This window comes from Cyprinus carpio, chromosome A2, assembly GCF_018340385.1.
Source record: "Cyprinus carpio isolate SPL01 chromosome A2, ASM1834038v1, whole genome shotgun sequence".
NCBI classification, from domain to species: Eukaryota; Metazoa; Chordata; class Actinopteri; order Cypriniformes; family Cyprinidae; genus Cyprinus; species Cyprinus carpio.
Genome location: NC_056573.1, coordinates 11,148,321 through 11,161,134, shown reverse-complemented (window position 1 = coordinate 11,161,134; position 12,814 = coordinate 11,148,321). Strand labels below are relative to the sequence as shown.

Sequence of the window (12,814 nt, the reverse complement as noted above, 5' to 3'; positions counted from 1 at the left end):
ATGCTTAACATGATATTAACAAGATGGCACTCATGGAGGAAGAAAATGAACGGCATGATTGCTTGTAATAAATATTTTAAAAAAGGCAGTAGAGCGGACTATTTCTGTCAATGGTAAGTTTGTGATAACGTAAGAAAAGTAGTTTAAATGTTTTGCCACTTGCATGAGCAAATAAATATATAAATCGAGAAGTAAATGCAAAAGTAATAACCTATGGAATAATCTGTCTTGCTTATGCCATTTCATACTTGTAAACAATGCTTCCCCTCTCACAAGTCACCTAAATGTTTGGATTTAAAATCAAAATAATGGATAAATGTTGTGTTTGTGGTAAACAGCCAAGGTTCAGTAGTGGACTCTTGCGTGAAAACACACCCCTCACAACTCACCCAATAACAAAACACCCAAACTTTCAAAAATGAAATTCAGGCCCTGACTATATATAGTTATAAATTATAAAAAGAAGCCTTTAAAAAGACTGGAACAACCATAATAAAAATACAAACAAACAGACAGACAGAGAATCTTGCCTTTATTACACCGTGTCTACACCGGTCGTGTCGCGCCGCAACAGCTAAAGTCTGTCTAGACTCATCTTGCAACATTACAAAAAAAATCACCGGTCGTGTCGCGCCGCAACAGCTAAAGTCTGTCTAGACTGGACGAGACCGTTGAAAATCATTTTAAATTTGTGACAGTACGTCATAAATAGAATGCAGCAGAAGTTTACTGTAGGGAATTTGTCGTGCCATGCCATGGTGTCGAGAGAAGGAAAAAAAAGAAAAAAAAAAAGTGAATGATCATCATTTATAGTATTTATTAATCTTGGTTAATGTAAGGTATGTGCTTAATGCATTAACAACATTAAGTCACAACACACAAAACGTATTAGTATATAAATAATCTACAAAACAAAAGGACCTACATTAATAAGTGCTGTAGTGTACACGTTATTATTTCTATAACAAATGTTTTTTTTTTTTTCAGTGTTATTCTAACAGTTAAAGTAATTCAAAATCACGTTATTATTTCTCTCTCCCTTAAATCGTTTTCAGATTTCAGAATCAGATTGGCAAAGAAAAAGCTTTAAATCTCGCTCTCTCTCGGTTGGTTCATGTTAGCAGTCGTCAATGTAGCAGAAACATTCCCTTCATATTATTGATACTAAAATTAATATAAAAACTGTCTAAAATTAATATAAAAACTGTCTTAAATTAATATTTGACTGTTTGAAATGCTAGTGCAAATATGTGACCAAAATGTCACTGGTTCTAGCGTCACGTTTGAGCTTTCGTGTTTATGGCGCCACATCCTATGTTTGTGCGTTGATCAGTTGTGAATAAAAGTTAAAATTAAGTCTGAATTTATGAATGATGCACTAACCTGTTGATCTCTTCATTCTCGGAAAAGATCAGGATGAGCACACAACAAATGCTTCCTGTGGTCAGTTCGTTCACCTTTATCAACTGTTTTGTATGCAAAGTAATTCCATATTTCACTTCTACTGTTCTCTGTATTTATTAGTTGCGGGCACGTTAGAGTTTCATCTGTTTGATCCATGGTGTTGCTCTTCAGTGACTTTGATTAGTTTTCTGATAAATCTCTTTGTTGGTGTAATAATGGGGGTGCGGGAAGTTGTTCCTGAGAGGTGTTTAAAGGTCCAGTTTTAGTGAAGCGCAGCCAAGCTTCTGGCCTGACAGTGGAAACGCATCGGGATTTTGGGCCATCGGTGAACAGTTTAGAATTGCCAAAATAGAGCTACGCTGATTTGGAGAGACACAGAGGAGAGAAATTGTTGAATAAAGTCATTATTTTTGTTTTCTTCGTGTACAAAAAGTATTCTCATCGCTTCCTAATGTTACGGGCGAATCACTGATGGCAGATGGACTATTCTGACGATGCTTTTCATACTTTCCTGGACCTTGACACTGTTATTTGTTAATATCTTAAATTGTGTTCAGAAGACGAACAAAGCTTTTATGGGTTTGGAACAACATGGGGGTAAGTGATTAATGACAAAATTTTCATTTTGGGCTGGAGTAGCCCTTTAAAGGGTCATATGATGCGATTTCAAGTTTTCCTTTCTCTCTGGAGTGTTACAAGCTCTTGGTGCATAAAGAAGATCTGTAAAGTTGCAAAGACTAAAGTCTCAAACCCAGTCTGTAAGTACGTTTCCATATGTAAAGGATTTGCCACTGATGATTCAAACGCGAGTTTTGAACAGTGTAGAGTGTCAGTTCTCAATTCCAGTCCTCGCGTCCCCCCACATTTTTTATGTTTCTCTTATGGCTTCAGACGTTTGTTCCATTCGAACAGAAGTTCCCTGCGAAGTGGACATCACAGGATATTCCAAAATGATTCCAGTCTGAACCGAACGTATATGTTCCATTCAAATTGCATTGAAGTGTGTGAGACGTGCATTTAAATTGTATTTATTTACAGAGGTATATGATGTCACTTGTCCATGTGTGTGAAGATGTTGTGCGTAGATGTTGCGCAGCGCAAGGTTCAGTGAATGACTCTTTCCGAAGTGAGGTAACCATGTCAATGGGATTCCCCTGCTCAGGGAGTAGGGAGCCACGAACACAGTGTAGGGACCATGTCAATGGGAACACAATTCATGCACGGAGCTCACTTCTAACGAGCTGATTATCCGAATTAGGTGTGTTAAAGAGACATGCAAAATATGCAGAGCTGGGGGCGCGGGGACTGGAGTTGAGAACCGCTGTAGAGTAGCACTTGTTGTTTGTCGTTTCTCTAATCAAAAATGCAGACATGATTTTATGTATAACCAATAATAATCCAAAATCATGTACCCACAAAACACAGTATAAGTCATTATAATCCGTAATCATGTCCCCACTGGTTTCAACAAATGCCTCGTTTGTAATGGGATTTATTGTTATTGTTTTGTCATGCTGGTGTTTTGACCGGGACACGCATCACAGTATGGCAAGGGGTGTAACATTTCCGTCACACGCTTGAGGCATTTGGCCAATCACAACGCACCTCGCTTTTCAGATGGATGAGTTTTGAAAAAACGACGCGTTTCAGAAAGTCGGGGCATAGAGGAGAAACAATAATGTACAGTTTGTGGAAATTAATTGTGTTTTTTGAACCTTAAACCGCATACACATTTCATTACACCAAATAATGTTCTTTTTAGCAACATCATATGACCCCTTTAAATATTTATGAATGGCAAAAGTATGTGAATCTTTGCTTTCAGTATCTGGTGTGACCCCCTTTTGCAGCGATAACTGCAAGTAACGTAACTGCAGATCAGTCCTGTACAACAGCTTGTAAAAATTATCATCCCATTCCTCAGTACAGGACCACTTCAACTCTGTGATGTTGGTGGGTTTCCTCCTCTGAACTGCTTGCTTCAGGTCCTTCCACAAAATTTAAATTGGTTTAAGGTCAGGAATTTGACTCAGTCATTCCAAAACATTAACTTTGTTCTTCTTAACCATTCTTTGGTAGAACGACTTGTGTGCTTGGGGTCGTTGTCTTGCTGCATGACCCACTTTCTCTTGAGATTCAGTTCTCGTACAGATGTCCTGACATTTTCCTTCAGAATTTGCTGGTATAATTCAGAATTTATTGTTCCATCAACGATGGCAAGTCATCCTGGACCAGATGCAGCAAAACAGGCTCAAACGATGATACTACCACCACCACGTTTCACAGATGGGATAAGGTTCTTATGCTGGAATGCAGTGTTTTCTTTCTCCAAACATAACGCTGCTCATTTAAACCAAAATGTTCTATTTTGGTCTCATCCATCCACAAAACACCTCTCCATTACACATCTGCATCAACCACATTATCTTAAACAAACTGCATACACCCAGCAATGTTCTTTTTGGAGAGCAGAGGACTCTCTCATGCGACTCTGCCATGGACACCATGGTTGTTCAATGTTCTCCTGATGATGGACTCATAGGCATTAACATTAGCCAATGTGAGAAAGGCCTTTAGTTGCTTAGAAGTTAGACTGCAGTCCTTTAAAACCTAGTGGACTTTTACGTTACTTGCTTTTAAAGTGTTTTGTTGGGGGAGCACTCCTGGGGAGGGTAACAGTGGCCTTGAATTTCCTCCATTTGTACACAATCTGACTGCGGATTGGTGGAGTCCAAATTCTTTAGAGATGGCTTTGCAACCTTTTCTAGCCTGAAGAACAACAACTCTTTTTGAGGTCCACTGAGATCTCATTTGTTTGTGCCATGATACACTACCACAAAAATTACCAAACTTTAAAAGATCCCTGCTCTTTAAATAAAACAGGGCACACACTTACACCTGATATTCATATCACTTATTAAAAACATCTCTGAACAGACAGGCTCTAATTTTACCTTCAAATTAACAGCCAATCCTAGAGATTCACAAACTTTTGCCACTCACAGATATGTAATATTGGATAATTTTCCTGAATAAATAAATGACAAAGTATATATTTTCATCTCATTTGTTTGAATGGATTCTCTGTCAACTTTCAGGACTTGCATGAACATCTGATGACTTCTTGGGTTAACATTTATGCAGAAATAGACATTTCTGAAGGGTTTACAAACTTTCAAGAAGCACTGTAGCACTGTTCTGCCTGCTACAGTATTTTTTCTTCTTTGTGTCCGTCTTCAGCATCTCTGGCTTCTGTTAATGTCCATTTACAGTTGGTTTATTTGCCTAGTTAAAAAATTAGTTATTAATAGTTATTATTGTTATTAATAGTTCTAAAAGTTCTCTAACCATTAGTCAAAAGTGTATGCAATTAACAGGTATCCCCTCTCAATTTACAATGACATCTACGTTGCTTAGTTACTTGTACCGGTATGCTAGTTTTTTTTTAAAATATTCATACCATGTGCATAATTCAAACAGGTTTACTATTTGAACTGGTATACCACCCAGCACTACTTTTTAAAGAAATAAAATTCTGCTGTACTCTGACTTAAACTTTTAAAGTGCATGCAAATGCAATTACTGAGACCATAACATGAGAAAGGTCTCATTCATGATCAAAATGCCCTGCAAGAGGCACACAAGATGAAAACACTTCTAAACTAGTTTCGTTTCTTAGTCTTCTTTTGCTGGCTATGTGCAAATGGAAGGGATTCATGCAAGTTAAGTTACACAATATGTGAGAAAGCTAAGTCACTTTCATAACAGTACTAACCAGGGCTTACACAATTTGGTCGCAGAAAGACTAATCAATGGTCGCACTACTAACCAGCCATTCTAAGGGGGGACCAAAAGTCTGGTCTCTGAAAGTGTGGCTCAACAACAGACCTAAGCCCTGCATTTCAGACCCGATGGGACCCTGACTTTGCCCCTCGAGCTACATAAAAAAAAAAAAAAGGCGACTCCTTCAGACTTCTCCTTACGGTTTTAGACCCATTTATTGAAAAAAAAAAACTGCCACGCTGGTGGAAACAACACGAGACCGTGCTGCCGCGACTGTCAAGAGCAGCTATACTGTCCTCAATCAGCAGCACAGCTGAACAGTTCTCCATTCAAATACATGCAATAGGCTCAAGCTTGCCCCAAAGCACTGGCAAAAGTAATTACAAACGGGGAAACAGTAAGGAGATATTTGAATTATTTACTAATAAACTAGTATTTTCTGAGTCTGTGTCGCAAGGATGAAGTTTTATTTTAGGCGAGTCGTGATGATTTGAGAAGGCTAAATTGATCAAACTTAGGCTCACGGTCTAATGCTGGCTGCTTGGTCGTTACTTATATATATATATATATAAAAGTTATTTAACAAACAAAAAAAAAGCTCCAAACGCTTTTCTAAATTAACTTAAAAAAACAAAACAAAACAAAATATAATCACTTTGCTATTATTACATACAAAACTAAACTATTTTGATAGCTGAAACAGTAGTATTAGCTGTTTAGGGACTGTTTAGCTGTTCAAATCAGACACTAGAGCATCCCTTTATTCAGACACAGTGCAAGATCTGATAAGAATCAGTGTAGAGGGGCCAAGTCTGGAAGATTTTGATGCTAGAGAGAGTGTGGCCAGCTGGTTTAGCCAAGGCCAAAGATCAAGAAGGACAAACTACAGGAGTTTGCCATCCGAGGGGCATGTGACTGCAATGGAGGATAGTCCATAAGATATTGAGCCATGAGATGTTCAGTTTAAAGCCCTTAAAACACCTTAATTTATATTTTCTTTTTATTTAATTTATCTTGAGATGTTTTAAGTTTAAATTTCAGCTCAGTGAAGCACTTTAAGCACCAACACTTTTTCAGTAAGTTACCTTTTCTTGTAGAATTGTGCTTCAAATAAAGAACTTTATGTTGACCAGATTGTTAGTTAATCATTTACAAGTCAATATTGCCTCTATGGACAGCGTTTTAAAAAAAAAGTGAACTTGTAAAACTGCGGTGTAAAATGCGATGCGGTCAAAAATTTGGGTGCACCTAACTTTTGTGCTGGTGCACCTAAGAAAAAAAGTTAGGCGCACCAGTGCAACCAGTGCAAAAAGTTAGTCTCGAGCCCTGCTAACTGATGTTACATTGGCTACATGAGTTGCTCACTGAGGCTGTCGATGCCCCTCATAAAAAATAAAGAGGAGCATGTGGTATTCATGGGATAAACAAAACCGGCATTAATGTTTGATAAAACCTTATACTACGAATACATATTTGATGAACATTATATGTCCCACTGACATCCTTTCCATCTTGCATGAATGTTATACTGAAGGTCACTGGAGTCTTAATGTAGAATCATATATTGGAGATCTGCTTAAGTGAAAGAAACAAAAAGGTTTGCTACCTTGTAACAGGTGCCACAAAACATTAATATCTCTGAGATAATGCAAAGAATTTAAGCTCACGTTTATAAAGGTGAACAAGTTCACAGTCATTCATCACTCAACAATCTTCTTTTGACAAGAACGATAAACATAAAAGCAGTCTGAGCCGGTTTTCAGCCATCTGTGTCAGAGCACCAACCCGCATTGTTTTTTTTCTCCTGAAACCAAATCAACCAATGTGGCCTTGCCAAAAGAGCAATGCATGGTGATACTAGCACAGGAAAAAAAAAAAAAAGACTAAAGGGAAAAAAAGTGGGGGAGGAAAGGCCCACCAAGTGCGTGTGATTGCAGTCATTAACACCGACAGTCTCTTTAAATGCACTCAGCAAGCAAGTCACTGATTAACCAATCCTACCTCCCCAATTTTCCCATTTCACAGGGAACTTTAAAACCCTGTTAAGAGAGGGCAGGTCTATGGCCACCTGTGGTTTGTCTCTTGGATTTAAGCTTAACATACATGAGGTGTGCATCGTAGCAAAAAGGAGGGGCTGCATTTAAAACAAGCTCCTTGCACAAATGCTCCAGCAGCATTCCTTTTATTTCATTCCCCTCTTCAACAAGCCCCACTAGAAGCTCTAACTGCAGCTGGGCATAATTCATATCTGTGCTCCTCCACATTATATGCATGGGCGGGGGTTTGGAGGGGGTGTATCTGTGGCAAGTAACAGAGCACAAAGACACTGTGAGGGTGACACAGGATGCAATGGGTGGGTAGCTGGAGAGTGAGCGGGGGTTAGGGCTGTAAAGCTGTTCCATTTGTGTGAACTGGTTCTTTTACACAATGCTGCTGTAATAAATGGATAATTTTTCTTCTTTCATGATTAATCGTGCAAGCTCACCCAAATGGGGTTAAAAACTGTTGGTTGGGGAGAGCTGTGTGTGCTCTGACGTAATGCAACACTCATTTCACCCCAAATTTGAAACAGTTACTGTTAGAAGGACTGGTTAGATGGCAGCATTTTAGCACACAGATGAAAGCAAGAGCTTGTGTGCACTAATAGTCACAGACCGTCAGAGTAGGCAGATTTGGGGAAGAAAAAAAAAAAAAAAAAAAAAAATAAGAGGAACAGAGAACTTTGACCTTCACTTCCAGACCTGCTGTCACCCAGTCTGCCTCCGGCACTTGTCTACGTGCCAGCTGAGGACCTGCAGGAGGGTCAGCTGGGGCAAGAAGCCATGAAACTTCACTGTTCCTCTAGAAGACAGTTAAATGCTTTAAAGCACAATCATCATAATCATGATAATCATAATATAGTACAGAGGAAGCTTTACTAGATCTATTTCCTGAAGGTGATGTTGAATTGAGTACTTTTATTCAACAAGGATGCATTAAATAATCAAACTGACAGTAAAGACCTTTATGTTACAAAAGATAGCTACTTCAAATAAATGTTTAAATGTTCTTTTAAACTTTCTATTCAAAGAATCCTGAAAAAATATCATATAAAAACAAATGTAAAGAAGCACAATTGTTTTTAACATTGAGGAATGTTTTTCAAACACCAAATCAGCACATTAGAAGGATCTTGTGAAGACTGGAGTAATGATCGCTGAAAATTCAGCTTTGCAAAAATTTTATAACTACTCTTATTTTCATACATTTCAAAATAGTTCATTCCCGTGAAGGCAATGTTTCACTATATATATATATATATATATATATATATATATATATATATATATATATATATATATATATATATATATACATATATATATATACACACACACACACACACACACATATATACACACACACACATATATACACACACATATACATACACACACATATATACACACACACACACACACATATATACACACACATACATATATATATACACACACATACACACACACTGTTTTTACTGTATTTTTGATTAAATAAATGCAGTCTTGGCAAGTATAAAAAACTTCTTTCAAGAGACAGACAAAAAACATTTTACTAACCCCAAACTTTTGAACAGTAGTGTATGTATACTTAGAAAAGTACTCATTTGACGTTGGGGAATGACAAAACAAAATAAAATAAACCAATACAATACCATCCTATCATAAAAAAAAAAAAAAAAAAATTAAATTTTGATCTTATAAGTTGTCATGTCAATGTTAGTGCCAAAACTCATTTTGATATTCCCTCAGGGCTGATGATTTTAAGGTTGTATATCCTAAGGCTCTGACAACTGCCTGTAGCCACATGATAAATAGAAGTGACCTGAAGGGAATTACTACATTAAATCTGCTACCAAAAAAGCTGAGGAGACAATGTGGCTTTAAGCAGCAAGTTGTTATATGAGTGGAAAAAGGCAGCTTTGTTAAAAAAAAAAATTGGGGAAATGGCACAAAACCATGCATGAATTGCATGCACGCCCATATTAACAGCGGATGTGATTATGAAAGCGTCCATAGATATTTAGAAAGGTCTGATAAAACACTGACAGAGAGGTCAGATGGTAGATTGTAGCTATGTGATTGTTTTTTCATTATTTCCACAACTTTGTTTATTGCCCATTTAAAAATTTATAGAAACTTCATGAAAAAAATAAGAGAAACATGCAGCAAGCTCATAAATTAAAAAACAACAATTTTTAAATATATCTAAACTCTCAGAGAAACAGCTTTAGCCATTAAAGGCCAGCAGTTCTGATTTGAATATTAGAAGACTTATCCATTCCAAGCTATTCATCTGAAACTGTTCCTCCATCTTCTGTGTGGCAGGGAAGAGGGGGATGGTCAGTGAAATGGGGAAAAAAGCCTGCTTGTTTTGCAGCACAACAGGCCACTGCAGCCCCTCTGCTAACCCACGGCTAGTGAGGAGGGGTTGGAAGGAAAGGGCCTGCACACAGCGGTGCTGTTCCTGGCGCAGATTGGAAGCATGTTGTCAGATAACTGAAATACCAGCCTTGAAAACGCTGTCCAATGCCAGTGTTTGTGTGCACGTGTCAATGCAGGGGGTGCCTGACCCACATCTACTGCAGTCCTAAAGATTTGTCACAGTCAGTCATTGGCTAGTTAGTACCAGGACAAGTTGCATGAATTTAAAATAGGTAAAAACTGAAACAATTAATTACATTCATGCTCATTTTTTGTGCTACGTAAAACTGTGATGGATTTCCATGTTCATTGTATCATTAAGGCCTACAGTTGACTTTTCCAAGTTTTATTCAGACACATACTAAGGTATTCAGTTGGTTTATTGCTGTAGCTTTAAGATGTCTAAAGGGCAAGTTAAAGCATTCCAATACCAACCCAACATTATCATTCATATGCATTGGTGAACATAGCTAAATGGATCTTGTTCGTATATCTTAGGCAACAAATGATTTAAGTACATTCTGCAAAATATGCCATCATGTGTCATTCTTGCATTGTCACAAAACTACAATTCATATTCAATTAAAGCATAAAAATTAATACAAAAACTTAAACTTGGCTGAGACAAAACATCCCTTAATCGTTCGTTTAAAGTGGCAAAAAATGGTTATAATATCGAAAATCCCGTTAGTTCAATAAAAAGTAAGGTGTACTAAATCGATAAGAAATTCTCTGAACTCAATTTTAAAGCTTATGTAACTCTCGCAAACAATGTTTTCTCTGAAATCACTCCAGTATTTTGATAAGGGCGAAGTTATGCATTGTAAGCGACTTTGCACTAGATACGAAATGTTTACTGGAACAACATGTTGAATTCAAACTTTTCTCTAAGGACAAAAGAGGAACCGGCACTTGACTTTTCGATTTATGCAACTAGTGAACAAGCCCCGGCAACCACAAGAAAAGGCAAGCGAGATGAAAAGCCTAAAGCGACTACAAAGCAGTCACACATCTGCTCCGCCATACCGGCTTCATATCTGCTCACTGAGTGAGTGGACCGACACACATTAAAAGCTGCCATCTTAGGTTAAAGACTTGAGAGGCAGCGAGACAACGACGATACCATCTTCAAAGGATTCTTTGTTAGATAGTTAGCTGAAAGTATTTTAAATAACTATCTAAACACTTAAAAAAAAAAAGTTAATTCAAACGACAAAATACGGATGTGTTTTAAAACGGCATCAAAAACACTACAGGATAAATGAGCTTTTTCTCCGTCTTCGTGGCTTCAGAACGCTGTGAATGAAGCAGGTGCTTTTCAAGTTCCGTGTGAGGCTTTAATATGGAGTTTAGCTACTAAATCCTGTTCGACTTCACGTATAGTACGTGATAAACAAGACCGAAAACTTTTGAAAACACGGAAACTCGTCCAATAATAAACCAGGTGCATTTTTTCAGTTCCCCTCAAATAAAGTGTCGTCCGATCCCCCCACCCTCCCTCTAAACCCCGTCTACCTGTTGAGAGGCAAAGGGGACAAAAGAAACGTGAGACGAGTTGTGTCCAGCTAGCTAGTTAGCATGTTGTGAGACAATGAAGTCGACGCTGTCCGTCTCGGCCACTTCCAAGCAGCTAATTACCTCTGCGCACGCCTGCCGCTCCGACGCATTTCTCAGAGCCGACCGAACGATTAATATAGAGCCTTTCCTCAGCACAGAAAACAAGTCACGTCTATGAATTGTTAGTAATAAAATACAAAAGAGCTTTAACTCACACAAACGAATAAATAAAGAAAACGAGGGAATGACCATCTGGCCTCAAGCAACCTTCCCAGGGATCTATATTGTCCTTCGGACGAGCGCACTTTCTGACTCGCTTTTCTGTTTCCAAAAACCATTTCGAGCCTCATCCAATGTTCTACGCGAAAAAACACTAGCACGTTAACCTTGATATTATCCTTACGTGCAGTTTTGTGTGCTTTAAAACTATTTTTTGAGTGTAATTGTTGATACGAGGGGTCGGGGATCTCCCTCATTCAGCTCGGCCAATGACTCACCTCTACGTTCAAACCACCTCGTGTCTCAACAATTAGCTTGCTAACGAACGCTCACTTTGTGTGATTTTGAAAAAATCTATTTTACAAATTCGTGAAGGATATAAAGAGTATAAGCATCGTTTTGGACCTTGAAGAGAAGTAATCGTTTGTACGCAATTTAACTAACATTTCTCGCTTCCACTCCTATCGGGATCCGTGCGGCTCTATACAATGCAGTGCGTGTGAGCTAAGCCAGCTAATGTTAGCATGTGCTCGAGCTACTTTGAGATTCTTCGATAAGTTAAAACACAAAGAAACGAAAACACCAGCGTGCGGTTTCGGTTTGCCCTGTGAAGATTTGAATTAAAACAACTTTTCGCCGTTTTAAAACACAGTTTATACCGCGGGCACCACCATGGTGGAAAACAAGTTAAATGTACACTCAAAAACACTTTTCTCACAATGAAAGTACGGGTATATTTGTACAACAATGGCAAAAACTTTGAAACTAACTAATAAGTTTGTGTATGACTGATAAAGTCGGTAGATTTATATTGTATCATTAGAAAGAAAGGCGATTCCTTACCCTACTCAACGCGGGTCAGTTTAGGGTTTTCACCAATTAACTCCTCTTCGTATATCCCGAAAATCCGTTTAAATACGTGAGTAACTGGCGAAATTCAAATTCTGTCGGTAAAGTCGGCGTCTCAGCGTCCCGTCCTCGCCAACTCTGCTTCTCTCTTTTGTGTTAATTTCACTCAATTCGAGTTTAATCCGATCGATCCAGGCAGTCGCGTTCTCGTGTCCTCTCCTCTAGACACTCGCGCTCACCTTCCACAGGCAGGGGGCGCGTGCATGACTTGCTGGATAAACATGCGTGCGCGTGAGTGACCTCGCCGGGCTGTGACGCAACTGCTTTTTTTTCTTTTACTTTCCAGGTCTTTATACAAAAAAATGGTGAAACGTATTGTTTCGATACTGCAGTTTTTCGTGGATAAATTCTTCAATATTTTCATACTATATTTCGAGTTTTTGAAACTTTAGAACGTTTGTCATCTAACAGTCATTTTAGTAAAATAACATTATGCGTAAAAATAGACCCTTGCTATCTGATTTTGCGTTTTATCTTTA

At 38.2% G+C, this 12,814-nt stretch overlaps 1 protein-coding gene across 4 annotated transcripts in view; it reads right to left on the bottom strand.

The window, feature by feature from the left end:
• The window catches only part of LOC109103484 (chromodomain-helicase-DNA-binding protein 7-like), a 68,726-nt gene extending 56,160 nt beyond the window's left edge, over nucleotides 1-12,566 (bottom strand). For 2 of the 4 annotated variants that reach the window (XM_042772578.1, XM_042772571.1), the window contains exon 1: nucleotides 12,270-12,566. The gene's annotated coding sequence lies outside the window, so the exon portion shown is untranslated. The remainder of the gene's footprint in view (nucleotides 1-12,269) is intronic. The other 2 variants (XM_042772581.1, XM_042772585.1) reach the window with 2 other exon arrangements.
• Nucleotides 12,567-12,814: the final 248 nt, after the last annotated feature.